Genomic DNA, 17,747 nt, shown 5'->3' with positions numbered 1-17,747 from the left:
GCCCCAGGTAAGTTCATCTCGTTTTTTTTATACTGACTTTAGGTTCACTTTAACCCACCTCATCACTGCATATACCTAGCTTTGTGTTGAGTGAACCCAGCTCACTGCATATACCTACTACCTGTTGTGTTTACTTAACCCACCTAATCACTGCATATACCTAGCTTTGTGTTGAGTGAACCCAGCTCACTGCATCCTACTACTACCTGTTGTGTTTACTTAACCCACCTCATCACTGCACATAACTACCTGTAGTGTTGAGTGAACCCAGCTCACTGCATATACCTACTACCTGTTGTGTTGAGTGAACCCAGCTCACTGCATATACCTACTACCTGTTGTGTTTACTTAACCCACCTCATCACTGCACATAACTACCTGTAGTGTTGAGTGAACCCAGCTCACTGCATATACCTACCTACTACCTGTTGTGTTTACTTAACCCACCTCATCACTGCATATTCCTAGCTTTGTGTTGAGTGAACCCAGCTCACTGCATCCTACTACTACCTGTTGTGTTTACTAAACCCACCTCATCACTGCACATAACTACCTGTACTGTTGAGTGAACCCAGCTCACTGCATATACCTACTACCTGTTGTGTTTACTTAACCCACCTCATCACTGCATATACCTAGCTTTGTGTTGAGTGAACCCAGCTCACTGCATCCTACTACTACCTGTTGTGTTTACTTAACCCACCTCATCACTGCACATAACTACCTGTAGTGTTGAGTGAACCCAGCTCACTGCATATACCTACTACCTGTTGTGTTGAGTGAACCCAGCACACTGCATATACCTACTACCTGTTGTGTTTACTTAACCCACCTCATCACTGCATTTACCTAGCTTTGTGTTGAGGGAACCCAGCTCACTGCATCCTACTACTACATGTTGTGTTTACTTAACCCACCTCATCACTGCACATAACTACCTGTAGTGTTGAGTGAACCCAGCTCACTGCATATACCTACTACCTGTTGTGTTGAGTGAGCCCAGCTCACTGCATATACCTACTACCTGTTGTGTTTACTTAACCCACCTCATCACTGCACATAACTACCTGTGATGTTGAGTGAACCCAGCTCACTGCATATACCTACTACCTGTTGTGTTGAGTGAACCCAGCTCACTGCATATACCTACTACCTGTTGTGTTTACTTAACCCACCTCATCACTGCATATACCTAGCTTTGTGTTGAGTGAACCCAGCTCACTGCATCCTACTACTACCTGTTGTGTTTACTTAACCCACCTCATCACTGCACATAACTACCTGTAGTGTTGAGTGAACCCAGCTCACTGCATATGCCTACTACCTGTTGTGTTGAGTGAACCCAGCTCACTGCATATACCTACTACCTGTTGTGTTGAGTGAACCCAGCTCACTGCATATACCTACTACCTGTAGTGTTGAGTGAACCCAGCTCACTGCATATACCTACTACCTGTTGGTTGTGTTGAGTGAACCCAGCTCACTGCATATACCTACTACTTGTTGTGTTTACTTAACCCACCTCATCACTGCACATAACTACCTGTAGTGTTGAGTGAACCCAGCTCACTGCATATACCTACTACCTGTTGTGTTGAGTGAACCCAGCTCACTGCATATACCTACTACCTGTTGTGTTTACTTAACCCACCTCATCACTGCACATAACTACCTGTAGTGTTGAGTGAACCCAGCTCACTGCATATACCTACTACCTGTTGTGTTGAGTGAACCCAGCTCACTGCATATACCTACTACCTGTTGTGTTGAGTGAACCCAGCTCACTGCATATACCTACTACCTGTTGTATTTACTTAACCCACCTCATCACTGCACATAACTACCTGTTGTGTTGAGTGAACCCAGCTCACTGCATATACCTACTACCTGTTGTGTTAAGTGAACCCAGCTCACTGCATATACCTACTACCTGTTGTGTTGAGTGAACCCAGCTCACTGCATATACCTACTACCTGTTGTGTTTACTTAACCCACCTCATCACTGCACATAACTACCTGTAGTGTTGAGTGAACCCAGCTCACTGCATATACCTACTACCTGTTGTGTTAAGTGAACCCAGCTCACTGCATATACCTACTACCTGTTGTGTTGAGTGAACCCAGCTCACTGCATATACCTACTACCTGTTGTGTTGAGTGAACCCAGCTCACTGCATATACCTACTACCTGTTGTATTTACTTAACCTACCTCATCACTGCACATAGCTACCTGTAGTGTTGAGTGAACCCAGCTCACTGCATATACCTACTATCTGTTGTGTTGAGTGAACCCAGCTCACTGCATATACCTACTACCTGTTGTGTTTACTTAACCCACCTCATCAATGCACATAACTGCCTGTAGTGTTGAGTGAGCCCAGCTCACTGCATATACCTACTTCCTGTTGTGTTGAGTGAACCCAGCTCCCTGCATATACCTACTCCCTGTTGTGTTGAGTGAACCCAGCTCACTGCATATACCTACTACCTGTAGTGTTGAGTGAACCCAGCTCACTGCATATACCTACTACCTGTTGTGTTGAGTGAACCCAGCTCACTGCATATACCTACTACCTATTGTGTTTATTTAACCCACCTCATCAGTGCACATAACTACCTGTTGTGTTGAGTAAACCCAGCTCACTGCATATACCTAGCATCCCCCCGAGATGGACAAAATGGACAAACCAGGTAGAGGAAGAGGTAGAGGCAGACCCAGAGGAAGGCCACCAGGCACCGGCAGGTCTGTGCGAGGTGGTGTTGCTTTGATTTCGTGCGGACCTGCCCCAAAATACAGTGCTCAGAAGAAGGCACGTGCCATCACTTCCCAAAATCGTGAGGAGGTGATTGAGTATTTAACACAGAACACCTCATCTCCCGCAGCCACCAGCGCTACAACAAGCACCACATCCGCTGCATTTGACACTTCGCAGGAGTTATTTGGTGGTGGTGGTGGTGAAATCACCGATTCACAGCCACTACTGCAACAACAAGAAGATGGCGCAGGTACACCACCTCCTACGTCTGAGTTAGGTGGCGATAGTATGGACGTAACGTGTGTGGATGTGGATGATGGACCACCTGAAGTTGGTGCAGTTGAGGAGGTTTCTGAGGAAAGCGCAGCTGGCCAGGAGGATTATGATGACAATTATATGGATACCACATATGTTCCCGGTAGAGGAGATGACCAGGGGGACAGTTCAGAGGAGGATTCAGAGAGGACTAGGAGGAGACGACTCCATGATAGAAGCAGAGGGAGCTCGTCCTCAGAAACAGCTGGGGGCAGTGTCCGGCGCCATGTATTGCCAGCTATGGCCAGACAGCCAACATGCCCTTCAACGTCAGCTGCTGATGCCACCGTAGCGCCATCAGCCCAGGGGGGCTCAGCGGTTTGGAAATTTTTTAACATGTGTGTCTCAGATCGGAGCAAAGCCATCTGTTGTCTCTGCCAGCAAAAATTGAGCCGTGGAAAGGCCAATAGTCACGTAGGGACAAGTGCTTTACGAAGGCACCTGGAGAGAAGGCACAAACAGCTATGGCAAGAACACCTGAGGAAAAGCAGCACCCCTCAAAAGACAAGCCGCGGAGAACAACCGCGGCAGCTGTCACAGGGGGCTTCTGCTGCTCCACGTTCCCATGGTATTGTTCGTGGCTGGGGGGAGGAAGAATGGATACACTTTTAAACAATTTAAAAATACAACCATCTAAACTTTCAAACAGTTTAAAAATACAACCATCTAAACTTTCAAACAATTTAAAAATACAACCATCTAAACTTTCAAACAATTTAAAAATACAACCTTCTATCATTTTCAAAAAATTTAAAAAAAGGGCAAAAAAACTTGCCCTCCGTAAAACATTCTTGGCAAATGCTTTCGACTTGGTTTGTCTTCCGCTGGCTCAAGGGTCCATCTGACCACAGATGCCTGGTCTGCAAAGCACGGTCAGGGCAGCTACAGCATGGGTCTCAGCAGGCTCCCACTTCGGGCCGGAATCCAACCTTCATTCCCCGCGGTGACAATGGCAGACTTGCCCTCCATAACGGATTCCCGTTAAAGGATTTCAAGTTAATTCATTTCAAATACACAGCAGGGCCTCGAAAGTCCTCCTCCTGTATTGTTATTTTTGGTCACTACCTCGGGGCGGGCGTGCATGCCTGCCTGCTGCCCTCCTTGGATGTGTAGTGGTAGCCGTTTCTCAGGCTCCACACCGGATTCCATCCCTCATTCCCCGGCCATTACCCGGGGTCACAAATGGCAGACTTGCCCACCTCCATATGATTCTCGTGAAAGGAATGTGGTGTCATCTTTGCCCGCCATAACTGGTTCTCGTTAAAGGATTTAAAGTACATTCATTTCAAATACACAGCAGGGCCTCGAAAGTCCTCCTCCTGTATTGCTATTTTTGGTCACTACCTCGGGGCGGGCGGGCGTGCATGCCTGCCCGCTGCCCTCCTTGGATGTGTAGTGGTAGCCGTTGCTCAGGCTCCACACCGGATTCAAACCCCTCATTCCCCGGCCATTACCCGGGGTCACAATGGCAGACTTGCCCGCCTCCACAGGATTCTCATTGTAGCGGTACTGAACAAGTACACAGCAAGTAGAAAATGTCATTTAAAAACTAAACGTAAGCTTTTTAACAATGCCATGGAAAGTTAGAAGGAAGTCACACATTACCTGACATCACTGAGTGAGGAAGAGCAATCTCGCCATGTTGCGCAGTAGTCCAGCATGGCCGTCACTACACAAACAGCTGTTTGCGGTGCGTTACACAGTGAGTTTGGTGTGTCAGTGTGAAGCAGTACTCTAATTACACTCCCTGATTGATGTATACACATGCAAGATGTTTGAAAGCACGTTAGGCCTGCAATTTAGCATTCAATGTGATTTCTGCCCTTAACCACTTGAGGACCTAGGGCTTTCTACCCCTTAAGGACCGGCCACTTTTTTTCCATTCAGACCACTGCAGCTTTCACGGTTTATTGCTCGCTCATACAACCTACCACCTAAATGAATTTTGGCTCCTTTTCTTGTCACTAATAAAGCTTTCTTTTGGTGCTATTTGATTGCTCCTGCGATTTTTACTTTTTATTATATTCATCAAAAAAGACATGAATTTTGGCAAAAAAATGATTTTTTTTAACTTTCTGTGCTGACATTTTTCAAATAAAGTAAAATTTCTGTATACATGCAGCGCGAAAAATGTGGACAAACATGTTTTTGATAAAAAAAAAAACCCATTCAGTGTATATTTATTGGTTTGGGTAAAAGTTATAGCGTTTACAAACTATGGTGCAAAAAGTGAATTTTCCCATTTTCAAGCATCTCTGACTTTTCTGACCCCCTGTCATGTTTCATGAGGGGCTAGAATTCCAGGATAGTATAAATACCCCCAAATGACCCCATTTTGGAAAGAAGACATCCCAAAGTATTCACTGAGAGGCATAGTGAGTTCATAGAAGGTTTTATTTTTTGTCACAAGTAAGCGGAAAATGACACTTTGTGAGGAAAAAAAAAAAAAAAAAAAAAGTTTCCATTTCTTCTAACTTGCGACAAAAAAAATGAAATCTGCCACGGACTCACCATGCCCCTCTCTGAATACCTTGAAGGGTCTACTTTCCAAAATGGGGTCATTTGTGGGGTGTGTTTACTGTCCTGACATTTTGGGGGGTGCTAAATTGTAAGCACCCCTGTAAAGCCTAAAGGTGCTTATTGGACTTTGGACCCCTTAGCGCAGTTAGGCTGCAAAAAAGTGCCACACATGTGGTATTGACATACTCAGGAGAAGTAGTATAATGTGTTTTGGGGTGTATTTTTACACATACCCATGCTGGGTGGGAGAAATATCTCTGTAAATGACAATTTGTTAATTTTTTTTACACACAATTGTCCATTTACAGAGATATTTCTCCCACTCAGCATGGGTATGTGTAAAAATACACCACAAAACACATTATACTACTTCTCCTGAGTACGGCGATACCACATGTGTGGCACTTTTTTGCACCCTAACTGCGCTAAAGGGCCCAAAGTCCAATGAGTACCTTTAGGATTTCACAGGTCATTTTGAGAAATTTCGTTTCAAGACTACTCCTCACGGTTTAGGGCCCCTAAAATGCCAGGGCAGTATAGGAACCCCACAATTGACCCCATTTTAGAAAGAAGACACCCCAAGGTATTCCGTTAGGAGTATGGTGAGTTCATAGAAGATTTTATTTTTTGTCAAAAGTTAGCGGAAATTGATTTTAATTGTGTTTTTTCACAAAGTGTCATTTTCCGCTAACTTGTGACAAAAAAATAAAAACTTCTATGAACTCACCATACTCCTAACGGAATACCTTGGGGTGTCTTCTTTCTAAAATGGGGTCATTAGTGGGGTTCCTATACTGCCCTGGCATTTTAGGGGCCCTAAACCGTGAGGAGTAGTCTTGAAACGAAATTTCTCAAAATGACCTGTGAAATCCTAAAGGTACTCATTGGACTTTGGGCCCTTTAGCGCAGTTAGGGTGCAAAAAAGTGCCACACATGTGGTATCGCCATACTCTGGAGAAGTAGTACAATGTGTTTTGGGGTGTATTTTTACACATACCCATGCTGGGTGGGAGAAATACCTCTGTAAATGGACAATTGTGTGTAAAACAATCAAAAGATTGTCATTTACAGAGGTATTTCTCCCACCCAGCATGGGTATGTGTAAAAATACACCCCAAAACACATTGTACTACTTCTCCCGAGTACGGCGATACCACATGTGTGGCACTTTTTTGCACCCTAACTGCACTAAGGGGCCCAAAGTCCAATGAGTACCTTTAGGATTTCACAGGTCATTTTTGTTTCAAGACTACTCCTCACGGTTTAGGGCCCCTAAAATGCCAGGGCAGTATAGGAACCCCACTAATGACCCCATTTTAGAAAGAAGACACCCCAAGGTATTCCGTTAGGAGTATGGTGAGTTCATAGAAGTTTTTATTTTTTTGTCACAAGTTAGCGGAAATTGATTTTAATAGTTTTTTTTCACAAAGTGTCATTTTCCGCTAACTTGTGACAAAAAATAAAATCTTCTATGAATTCACCATACTCCGTACGGAATACCTTTGGGTGTCTTCTTTCTAGAATGAGGTCATTTGTGGGGTTCCTATACTGCCCTGGCATTTTAGGGGCCCTAAACCGTGAGGAGTAGTCTTGAAACCAAATGTCGCAAAATGACCTGTGAAATCCTAAAGGTACTCATTGGACTTTAGGCCCCTTAGCGTACTTAGGGTGTAAAAAAGTGCCACACATGTGGTACCGCCGTACTCAGGAGAAGTAATATAATGCGTTTTGGGGTGTATTTTTACACATACCCATGCTAAGTGGGAGAAATATCTCTGTAAATGACAATTGTTTGATTTTTTTACACACAATTGTCCATTTACATAGAAATTTCTCCCACCCAGCATGGGTATGTGTAAAAATACACCCCAAAACACATTATACTACTTTTCCTGAGTACGGCGGTACCACATGTGTGACACTTTTTTGCAGCCTAGGTGCGCTAAGGGGCCCAACGTCCTATTCACAGGTCATTTTGAAGCATTTGTTTTCTAGACTACTCCTCGCGGTTTAGGGCCCCTAAAATGCCAGGGCAGTATAGGAACCCCACAAGTGACCCCATTTTAGAAAGAAGACACCCCAAGGTATTCCGTTAGGTGTATGGCGAGTTCATAGAAGATTTTATTTTTTGTCAAAAGTTAGTGAAAAATGACACTTTGTGAAAAAAAAACCAATAAAAATTAATTTCCGCTAACTTTTGACAAAAAATAAAATCTTCTATGGACTCGTCATACACCTAACAGAATACCTTGGGGTGTCTTTTTTTCTAAAATGGGGTCACTTGTGGGGTTCCTATACCGCCCTGGCATTTTACAGGCCCAAAACCGTGAGTAGTCTGGAAACCAAATGTCTCAAAATGACTGTTCAGGGGTATAAGCATCTGCAAATTTTGATGACAGGTGGTCTATGAGGGGCCGAATTTTGTGGAACCGGTCATAAGCAGGGTGGCCTTTTAGATGACAGGTTGTATTGGGCCTGATCTGATGGATAGGAGTGCTAGGGGGGTGACAGGAGGTGATTGATGGGTGTCTCAGGGGGTGGTTAGAGGGGAAAATAGATGCAATCAATGCACTGGGGAGGTGATCGGAAGGGGGTCTGAGGGGGATCTGAGGGTTTGGCCGAGTGATCAGGAGCCCACACGGGGCAAATTGGGGCCTGATCTGATGGGTAGGTGTGCTAGGGGGTGACAGGAGGTGATTGATGGGTGTCTCAAGGTGTGATTAGAGGGGGGAATAGATGCAAGCAATGCACTGGCGAGGTGATCAGGGCTGGGGTCTGAGGGCATTCTGAGGGTGTGGGCGGGTGATTGAGTGCCCTAGGGGGAGATAGGGGTCTAATCTGATAGGTAGCAGTGACAGGGGGTGATTGATGGGTAATTAGTGGGTGTTTAGGGTAGAGAACAGATGTAAACACTGCACTTGGGAGGTGATCGGACGTCGGATCTGCGGGTGTGGGTGGGTGATCAGATTGCCCGCAAGGGGCAGGTTAGGGGCTGATTGATGGGTGGCAGCAGGGCTGGGCCGAGGCATAGGCTGGAGAGGCTCCAGCCTCAGGGCGCAGTGTAGGAGGGGGCGCACAATTCATTCAGCTGTCATTCCTAATTGTGTATGAAGCAGAAAGAAATAACAAAAGGGGATACATAGCAGTGACTGCAAGCCAGATAACTAGATATTAAGGTGTTGGGGAGGTTGTGGGCCCTGTGGCCCTCTTAGTCTAATAGCAATCAGTGTGTGACAGCTGGGGTGGGAGGGATGGAGGGGCGCACTTTGGTGTCTCAGCCTTGGGTGCTGGAGGACCTTGTCCCTGCTCTGGGTGGCAGTGACAGCGGGTGATTGATGGGTGGCAGTGACAGGGGGTGATTGATGGGTGATTGATAGGTGATTGACAGGTAATCAGTGGGTTATTACAGGGGAGAACAGATGTAAATATTGCACTGGCGAATTGATAAGGGGGGGTCTGAGAGCAATCTGAGCGTGTAGGCGGGCGATTGGGTGCCCGCAAGGGGCAGATTAGGGTCTGATCTGATGGGTAACAGTGACAGGTGGTGATAGGGGGTGATTGATGGGTGATTGATGGGTAATTAGTGGGTGTTTAGAGGAGAGAATAGATGGAAACACTGCGCTTGGGTGGTGATCTGATGTCGGATCTGCGGGCGATCTATTGGTGTGGGTGGGTGATCAGTTTGCCCGCAAGGGGCAGGTTAGGGGCTGATTGTTGGGTGGCAGTGACAGGGGGTGATTGATGGGTGATAGGTGATTGGCAGGTGATTGACAGGTGATCAGTGGGTTATTACAGGGAAGGACAGATGTAAATATTGCACTGGCGAATTGATAAGGGGGGGTCTGAGGGCAATCTGAGCGTGTAGGCGGGTGATTGGGTGCCCGCAAGGGGCAGATTAGGGTCTGATCTGATAGGTAACAGTGACAGGTGGTGATAGGGAGTGATTGATGGGTGATTGATGGGTAATTAGTGGGTGTTTAGAGGAGAGAATAGATGTAAACGCTGCGCTTGGGTGGTGATCTGATGTCGGATCTGCGGGCGATCTATTGGTGTGGGTGGGTGATCAGATTGCCCGCAAGGGGCAGGTTAGGGGCTGATTGTTGGGTGGCAGTGACAGGGGGTGATTGATGGGTGATAGGTGATTGGCAGGTGATTGACAGGTGATCAGTGGGTTATTATAGGGAAGGACAGATGTAATTAATACACTGGCGAATTGATAAGGGGGGGGGGGGGGTCTGAGGGCAATCTGAGCGTGTGGGCGGGTGATTGGGTGCCCGCAAGGGGCAGATTAGGGTCTGATCTGATAGGTAACAGTGACAGGTGGTGATAGGGGGTGATTGATGGGTGATTGATGGGTAATTAGTGGGTGTTTAGAGAAGATAACAGATGTAAACGATACATTTGGGAGGTAATCTGACGGCGGGTTTGCGGGCGATCTAATGGTGTGGGTGGGTGATCAGATTGCCCGCAAGGGGCAGGTTAGGGGCTGATTGATGGGTGGCAGTGACAGGGGGTGACAGGGGGTGATTGATGGGTGATAGGTGATTGGCAGGTGATTGACAGGTGATCAGTGGGTTATTACAGGGAAGAACAGATGTAATTAATGCACTGGTGAATTGATAAGGGGGGGGGTCAGAGGGCAATCTGAGCGTGTGGGCGGGTGATTGGGTGCCCGCAAGGGGCAGATTAGGGTCTGATCTGATAGGTAAAAGTGACAGGTGGTGATAGGGGGTGATTGATGGGTGATTGATGGGTAATTAGTGGGTGTTTAGAGGAGAGAATAGATGTAAACAATGGATTTGGGAGGTGATCTGATGTCGGATCTGCGGGCGATCTATTGGTGTGGGGGGGTGATCAGATTGCCCGCAAGGGGCAGGTTAGGGGCTGATTGATGGGTGGCAGTGACAGGGGGTGATTGACGGGGGATTGACGGGTGATTGACAGGTGATGGACAGGTGATCAGGGGGGATAGATGCATACAGTACATGGGGGGGTCTGGGGGGGGGGGTCTGGGGAGAATCTGAGGGGTGGGGGGGGTGATCAGGAGGGTGCGGGGGGCAGGGGTGGGGATAAAAAAAAAATAGCGTTGACAGATAGTGACAGGGAGTGATTGATGGGTGATTAGGGGGGTGATTGGGTGCAAACAGGGGTCTGGGGGGTGGGCAGGGGGGGGTCTAATGGGTGCTGTGGGCGATCTGGGGCAGGGGGGGGGGAAATCAGTGTGCTTGGTGCAGACTAGGGTGGCTGCAGCCTGCCCTGGTGGTCCCTCGGACATTGGGACCACCAGGGCAGGATGCAGCCTGTATAATACACTTTGTAAACATTACAAAGTGTATTATACACTTTGTATGCGGCGATCGTCGGGTTAACATCCCGCCGGCACTTCCGTATGGCCGGCGGGATGTTGCGGCGGGTGAGCGGCGCCAGGCGGAGGCGGAGGATCGCGTCACGGATGACGCGATCGCTCCGCCCATGCCCATACAAGGACCGCCGCCAATTGTCAATACGGCGGTCCTTGCGGCGTCCACTTCCCGGCCGCCAATTGTATATACGGCGGTCGGGAAGTGGTTAAAACGCTGCTTTACGTCACATCCAGATTTTTCCCCGGGACTTTTGGCATGTATCCCACTCCGCCATGCCCCCCTCCAGGTGTTAGACCCCTTGAAACATCTTTTCCATCACTTTTGTGGCCAGCATAATCTTTTCTATTTTTCAAAGTTCGCCTCCCCATTGAAGTCTATTGCGGTTCGCGAACCGAAAATCGGAGGTTCGCGCCATCTCTAATCACCCAGTGACCAACTGTACCAGGTTTGAGGCATCTGCTATTAACAGTATAAGAATGGTAGCAGCTTAAATATTCCCTTTTGAAAATCGAAAGGTGAATTTTTATTGGCTGTTGGAGGCTCCACCTACCTTCCAAAATCTTAATCTCATTCACCCAGTGACCGACTGTGCAAAGTTTGAGAACCCTGCCATTAACGATGTAAGAATGGCTGCAGTTTATATTTTCCCAGTAACATTTGTTTTTGGAATACCCCACTTTTTGTAACCTTGACACACAGTCACTCAATGACCAAGTTTGTGAGCTTTTAGGTTCCTGGCATCAAAAATGTGCGAATAAAAGCAGTTTATCCACCAAGGAAATCTAATTGGCTGTTTGTGGCCCCACTCCTTTAGTGAATTTGAACCCCAGTCACCCAATGACGACTGTAGCAAGTTTGAAGCCTCTGCCATTAACAGTGTAAGAATGGCAGCAATTTAAATATTCCCCTTGAAAATAAATAGGTGAATTTTGTTTGGCTGTTGTAGGCTCCACCCACTTTCCTGAATATTAAAGGGAACCTTAACTGCTGCGGAAAAATAAATTCACTTACCTGGGGGCTTTCCCAAGCCTCCTGCAGCCGTCCTGTGCCCGCGCCGGTCCTTCGGTGCCCTCCGGTCTCCCTCCGCCGCTAAGTTTCGATTTCGGACGACTGCCAGTCGTCCTGGGGCCTCTTCCACATTCCTGGTCGTAAACTGCAGTAAAGCGCGTCCGCATGACGCGTTTGACGTCATGCGATGACGCGTTTGGCGTCATGCGGACGCGCTTTACTGCAGTTTACGACAAGGAATGTGGAAGAGGCCCCAGGACGACTGGCAGTCGTCCGAAATCGAAACTCAGCGGCGGAGGGAGACCGGAGGGCACCGAAGGACCGGCGCGGGCACAGGACGGCTGCAGGAGGCTTGGGAAAGCCCCCAGGTAAGTGAATTTATTTTTCCGCAGCAGTTAAGGTTCCCTTTAATCCCAGTCACCCAGTGACCAAGTGTGCCAAGTTTGAGAACCCTGCGATTAACAGTCTACAGGGCCGGATTTGTGGGCAGGCCGGGGACTAGGGCGGAGCCTAGGGAAGGGCGGGTTAACAGTGTCCCAACAGCTACTATGAAATCCCCCACAATAGTGGCCATGTTTGTCTGCAGCCGCCCCTCGCTTTGCTCTGCACATAGAAGCACGTCTGTGTGTGCAGCAGCGGCGGCTACAGACAGGGACAGGGCTGGCAACTTTCCTAATGTGACAGGAACAGTGTCTGCATCATTGCAGCTCTGCCTGCTGTCATTCAATAGTTCCTCCAGAAGCCTGGCCAATAGCAACACTGCAATTCATTGTGTCCCCGCCCTCCTCCTTGCTCCTGCCAATCGGAAATTCGGAGGGGCGGGGATACAGGAGATGGTTCAAGCATTTCTTTAGCCTCGGAAGCTGGTAGGAAGGAAGTGAAAACTGCAAAGTATGGTCTGCCTTTATAGATGCTCGTTCTCTTTGTGTGTCTGCTGGAACGTGTCTGTGACATATTGTTACAAACACCCCCCTGCTTCTGTGTGTCTAGCAACGATCACATTCCTCTTCTCCCGTTATTAAAGGCTGCTGTTCCCCAGAACTTCCTCCTCAGAATCCCAGGGCAGAGGTGCTGACCTCCATGAAAGAAAGTATGTTAATAACTTCTTCTGGGCAGGAGGGGAGGCTGACAGGGCAGCACACTGCTCAGGTGCTGATAAGAAGTTGTTGATTGTCATAAGCTTTAGTAGATGTTCAGTGTTCCCTAGATAGATAGATAGATAGATATTTATATTTACTGCACACTAGTCACCATTATTAAATAACCTTACGCTGCCCAGGCTTTTTTTTATGCTGAGCCCTTGACATAATGCAAATACGTTTGAAAACCAGCAAGTGACACCACTGAAACCCTCTCCCCAGGGGCGTAGCATTAGGGGGTGCAGAGGTTGCGACTGCATCAGGACCCTTGGGCCAGAGGGGCCCTTCCTCAACTGCAGAATTAGCTTTCTATTGGTCCTGTGCTCATAATAATCACTTCTATAGATACTTTGAACAGTAGTGATCATTAACAAACTGTTTCCCATCCCCTTCTTGCACCCCTGACACTGTAGTTGCCATTGGCAGGTTTTGGTGCGCCGTATCAATTGTTATGTATAGAGAGCTTGGGGGTCCCAATGTAAAACTTGCATCGGGGCCCACAGCTCTTTAGCTACACCACTGCCTCTCCCTACATTCAGAATAGCACAGTGAAGCATGGTATTCTAACTACTCCAGTGGCCAAACACATCTAAACTCTCCTGTTCTTTATTGCGAGGCGCTTTAATGCTGCATACTTCTGTCAGGTGCCATAAAGAGGTATGCTGCAGCATAGCACCCCTCTACAGTGAAAGGGAGTGTAAACCTGACCCACCATTTAATAACATGATCTGTTGTGCTACTCCGCAATTTTACCTGAGCTGCAGCTACAGGGCTGCACTGGAGGAGGGGCCTTTGGGATGCGGGAACGAGGTGCTTCCTCCTCACAGAGGCTATGCCCCACGATCTGCCTGAAAGTTGGGCGGAGCAAAAGGAAGTGGTGCAAAACAGCTAAAATTTAACTATAAACAATAGCGGTGAAGATTTATTTATATATTTTGCCAGGAGCCCACTGCGAAAATCGAGATCAAGTGTGGTTTGCAGAGATGGGGGGTGGGGGCGGCCATAGATGAGAACGGGCCTTGGGCAGTTAAAAGTACAAATCCGGCTCTGACAGTCTAGGAATGGCTGCAGTTTTTCCCATTTAAAATGAATAGCTGAAATTTGATTAGCTGCTTTATGCTCCGCCCACTTTTCTGGATTTGTAACCTCGGTCACCATGTGACCACCTGTGCCAAGTGTGGGGACTGTGGCTTGATTACTGTGAGAATGGCAGCCTTTTACATTTTTTCCATTGACATGAATGGGTGAAATCTGATTTGCTGTTTGTAGCTCCGCCCACATGTGCAGGGGGGCCGCGAGACCCCCAGAACATATCATCCCAGCTAGTGAGGGATCTGCATACCAAGTTTCGTTCAAATCGGTCAAGCCGTTTTTGCGTGATCGCGGCACATACATACATACATACATACACACATACATCCGATTTTATATATATACATATATTATTTTTTTACATTTAATTCTAGACAATGACACATATATAATTCATTTTTATATTTTTAACATACATGTCATACAGTAGCCCATTTCATGTAAACAAAACTGGTAAATGTTGTGGTAAAAATATAAAGTGCATGGTAACCAATGCTCGGAGCCTTGCAAATAAAATAGACGAACTAGAGTTCATTCTGAATGACAAAGGCTATGACATTGTGGGTAGAGATGTAGCGAACGGTTCGCCTGCGAACGGTTCCAGGCGAACTTTGGGGGTTCGCGTTCGCCTGGACCAGGCGAACTTTTGCGGAAGTTCGATTCGCCCCATAATGCACTATGAGGGTCAACTTTGACCCTCTGCATCACAGTCAGCAGGCACATTGTAGCCATTCAGGCTACACTAAGCCCTGGACCCCCCCCCCCCCCTTATATAAGGCAGGCTCGCTGGCCATGACACTCACTCGTGTGCCTGCTGCAAATAGACAGACTAGGGAGAGCTGCTGCAGATTTTTTCTCCTAGGGAAAGATTAGTTAGGCTCTTGGCTGATTGTTATTGCTAAAATAGCACCCCTCAACAGCTCTTTTGAGAGCTAATGTTTTCCTGATGTGTGTGGTTTTTTTTGTGTGTGTTGCTCACTGACACTGACATTATACAGCCCTATCTGTTGCAGCTGGACCTTGGTAATTGTTATTACTGTGCCAGCCAGGCCCTGCCTAACTATCTATACTGGGACACCTACCTATGCCTACCTAACTACTGGGGCACCTACTTAAATATACGGCAAACAGGGAACAGAGGCGCCAGCAGGGTAAAAGTGGATAAAACCTTTAAAATTTGCTTGGAGGAAGCGGTGGACTTACCTCCATAAAGCAGACACGAAAGACTGTATAATAGTAATTACATTTATTGTATAGTACCCCAAAAGTGCAACGCGTTTCGCAGGCAACGCCCGCTTCATCAGGCAATAAATGTGGGGACAAACAGAATTTCAGCAGTAGCAGGAGTAGCGCCTCACCTCTTCCTCTAAGCAAATTTTAAAGGTTTTATCCACTTTTACCCTGCTGGCGCCTCTGTTCCCCGTTTGCTGTACCGTGTCCACCCCTGGTGGAGGGGTGATCTACCCCTTTTCTGATCTACAGAGAGCGACTTCTTAATCCTGAGTGAGGACAGGTCTAATCTCCTCACCTGCCTATACAGTGGTTGCCTTTGTGGTAACCCACGTTTGTGAGTATACTCTTCTTACTAATTATCTTTACTAATTTTTGCTTAACTTACTACACTATATTGGGCTCTCGGTTTCTCTAACCTTAACTTAAATATACGGGGACACCTACCTACCTACCTATACTAGGGGACCTACCTATGCCTTCCTACCTATACTGGGACTCCTACCTATGCCTAGCTAACTACTGGGACACCTACCTATGCCTACCTACCTATACTGGGTCTCCTACCTATGCCTAGCTAACTACTGAGGCACCTACCTATGCCTACCTACCTATACTGGGAGTCCTACCTATGCCTAGCTAACTACTGAGGCACCTACCTATGCCTACCTACCTATACTGGGACTCCTACCTATGCCTACCTACCTATACTGGGTCTCCTACCTATGCCTAGCTAACTACTGAGACGCCTACCTATGCCTACCTACCTATACTGGGACTCCTACCTATGTCTAGCTAACTACTGAGGCACCTACCTATGCCTACCTACCTATACTGGGACTCCTACCTATGCCTACCTACCTATACTGGGTCTCCTACCTATGCCTAGCTAACTACTGAGGCACCTACCTATGCCTACCTACCTATACTGGGAGTCCTACCTATGCCTAGCTAACTACTGAGGCACCTACCTATGCCTACCTACCTATACTGGGACTCCTACCCATGCCTTAGCTACAGGGGTGAGCCTGGGGTGCCTGGCACCTGGGTGCAAGATTTTCTCTGGTGCCTATGGGAGTGGTTAAATTAGCCGCGCCCAACCACATAACCACACCCATGTCCTGCCTAATCACACCCACACCTTCCACCTCTTTACGCATGCATGTGATACCCCATTCCTACCCCTCTTCCATGGGCTTGCTCCTGGCTGGCTTTGGCTGCTTGCCAGTCTGCTAGTCTCTGGACTGACTCAGGTTGAGAGGCTCTGCGAGTGCGACGCAGTCACACACTGCGTATTTATGGCTGCCTGCGGCCACCCTACTCTCGCTCGCTGTCGTCGGCTCCTCCCCCCGCCAAGCCCAAGCGTGAGGTGGTCTGCCTGTATCTTTCCCGTTGCACCGCGCAGCCTGCCAGTGTTGCCAACCTTTCACGTTATTTTTTACTGCCAAAATTTCCTCACTAAATGCACATAAGAGACAGCGTTTCACCAGTAAATGCACATAATGACAGACAGCCTTTCATCAGTAAATGCACATAATGACAGACAGCCTTTAATCAGTAAATGCACACAATGAGAGACAGCTTTTCACCAGTAAATGCACATAATAAGAGACCGCTTTTCACCAGTAAATGCACATAATAAGAGACCGCTTTTAACCAGTAAATGCACATAAGAGACCGCTTTTCACCAGCAAATGCACATAATAAGAGACAGCTTTTCACCAGTAAATGCACATAATAAGAGACAGCTTTTCACCAGTAAATGCACATAATAAGAGTCAGCTTTTCACCAGTAAATGCACATAATAAGAGACCGCTTTTCACCAGTAAATGCACATAATAAGAGACCGCTTTTCACCAGTAAATGCACATAATAAGAGACCGCTTTTCACCAGTAAATGCACATAATAAGAGACCGCTTTTCACCAGTAAATGCACATAATAAGAGACAGCTTTTCACCAGTAAATGCACATAATGACAAACAGCCAGTGTCCCCAGTATATGTAGCCAGCCTGGACCCCCTTTAGGCAGTGAGTGACAGGGAGCCCCTTTAGGCAGTGAGTGACAGGGATGCCCTTTTTAGGCAGTGAGTGACAGGGAGCCCGTTTGAGTAGTGAGTGACAGGGAGCCCCTTTAGGCAGTAAGTGACAGGGAGCACCTTTAGGCAGTGAGTGACAGGGACCCCGTTTGAGTAGTGAGTGACAGGGAGCCCGTTTGAGTAGTGAGTGACAGGGAGCCCCTTTAGGCAGTGAGTGACAGGGAGCCCCGTTAGGCAGTGAGTGACAGAGACCCCGTTTGAGTAGTGAGTGACAGGGAGCCCGT

At 47.4% G+C, this 17,747-nt stretch overlaps 2 protein-coding genes across 2 annotated transcripts in view; one reads left to right on the top strand and one right to left on the bottom strand.

Moving 5' to 3' along the window:
* LOC137543634 (farnesyl pyrophosphate synthase-like) overlaps positions 1 to 17,747 on the bottom strand; it is a 60,870-nt gene that overhangs the window by 31,910 nt on the left and 11,213 nt on the right. The gene's annotated exons all lie outside the window — the stretch shown is intronic.
* Positions 12,784 to 17,747, top strand: part of LOC137543635 (farnesyl pyrophosphate synthase-like) — a 120,104-nt gene continuing 115,140 nt past the window's right edge. Inside the window, exon 1 of the mRNA XM_068264758.1 lies at positions 12,784 to 12,829. The gene's annotated coding sequence lies outside the window, so the exon portion shown is untranslated. The remainder of the gene's footprint in view (positions 12,830 to 17,747) is intronic.

This window comes from Hyperolius riggenbachi, unplaced genomic scaffold, assembly GCF_040937935.1.
Source record: "Hyperolius riggenbachi isolate aHypRig1 unplaced genomic scaffold, aHypRig1.pri scaffold_134, whole genome shotgun sequence".
Classification (NCBI taxonomy): domain Eukaryota; kingdom Metazoa; phylum Chordata; class Amphibia; order Anura; family Hyperoliidae; genus Hyperolius; species Hyperolius riggenbachi.
This window is presented reverse-complemented; position numbering and strand designations above follow the sequence as displayed.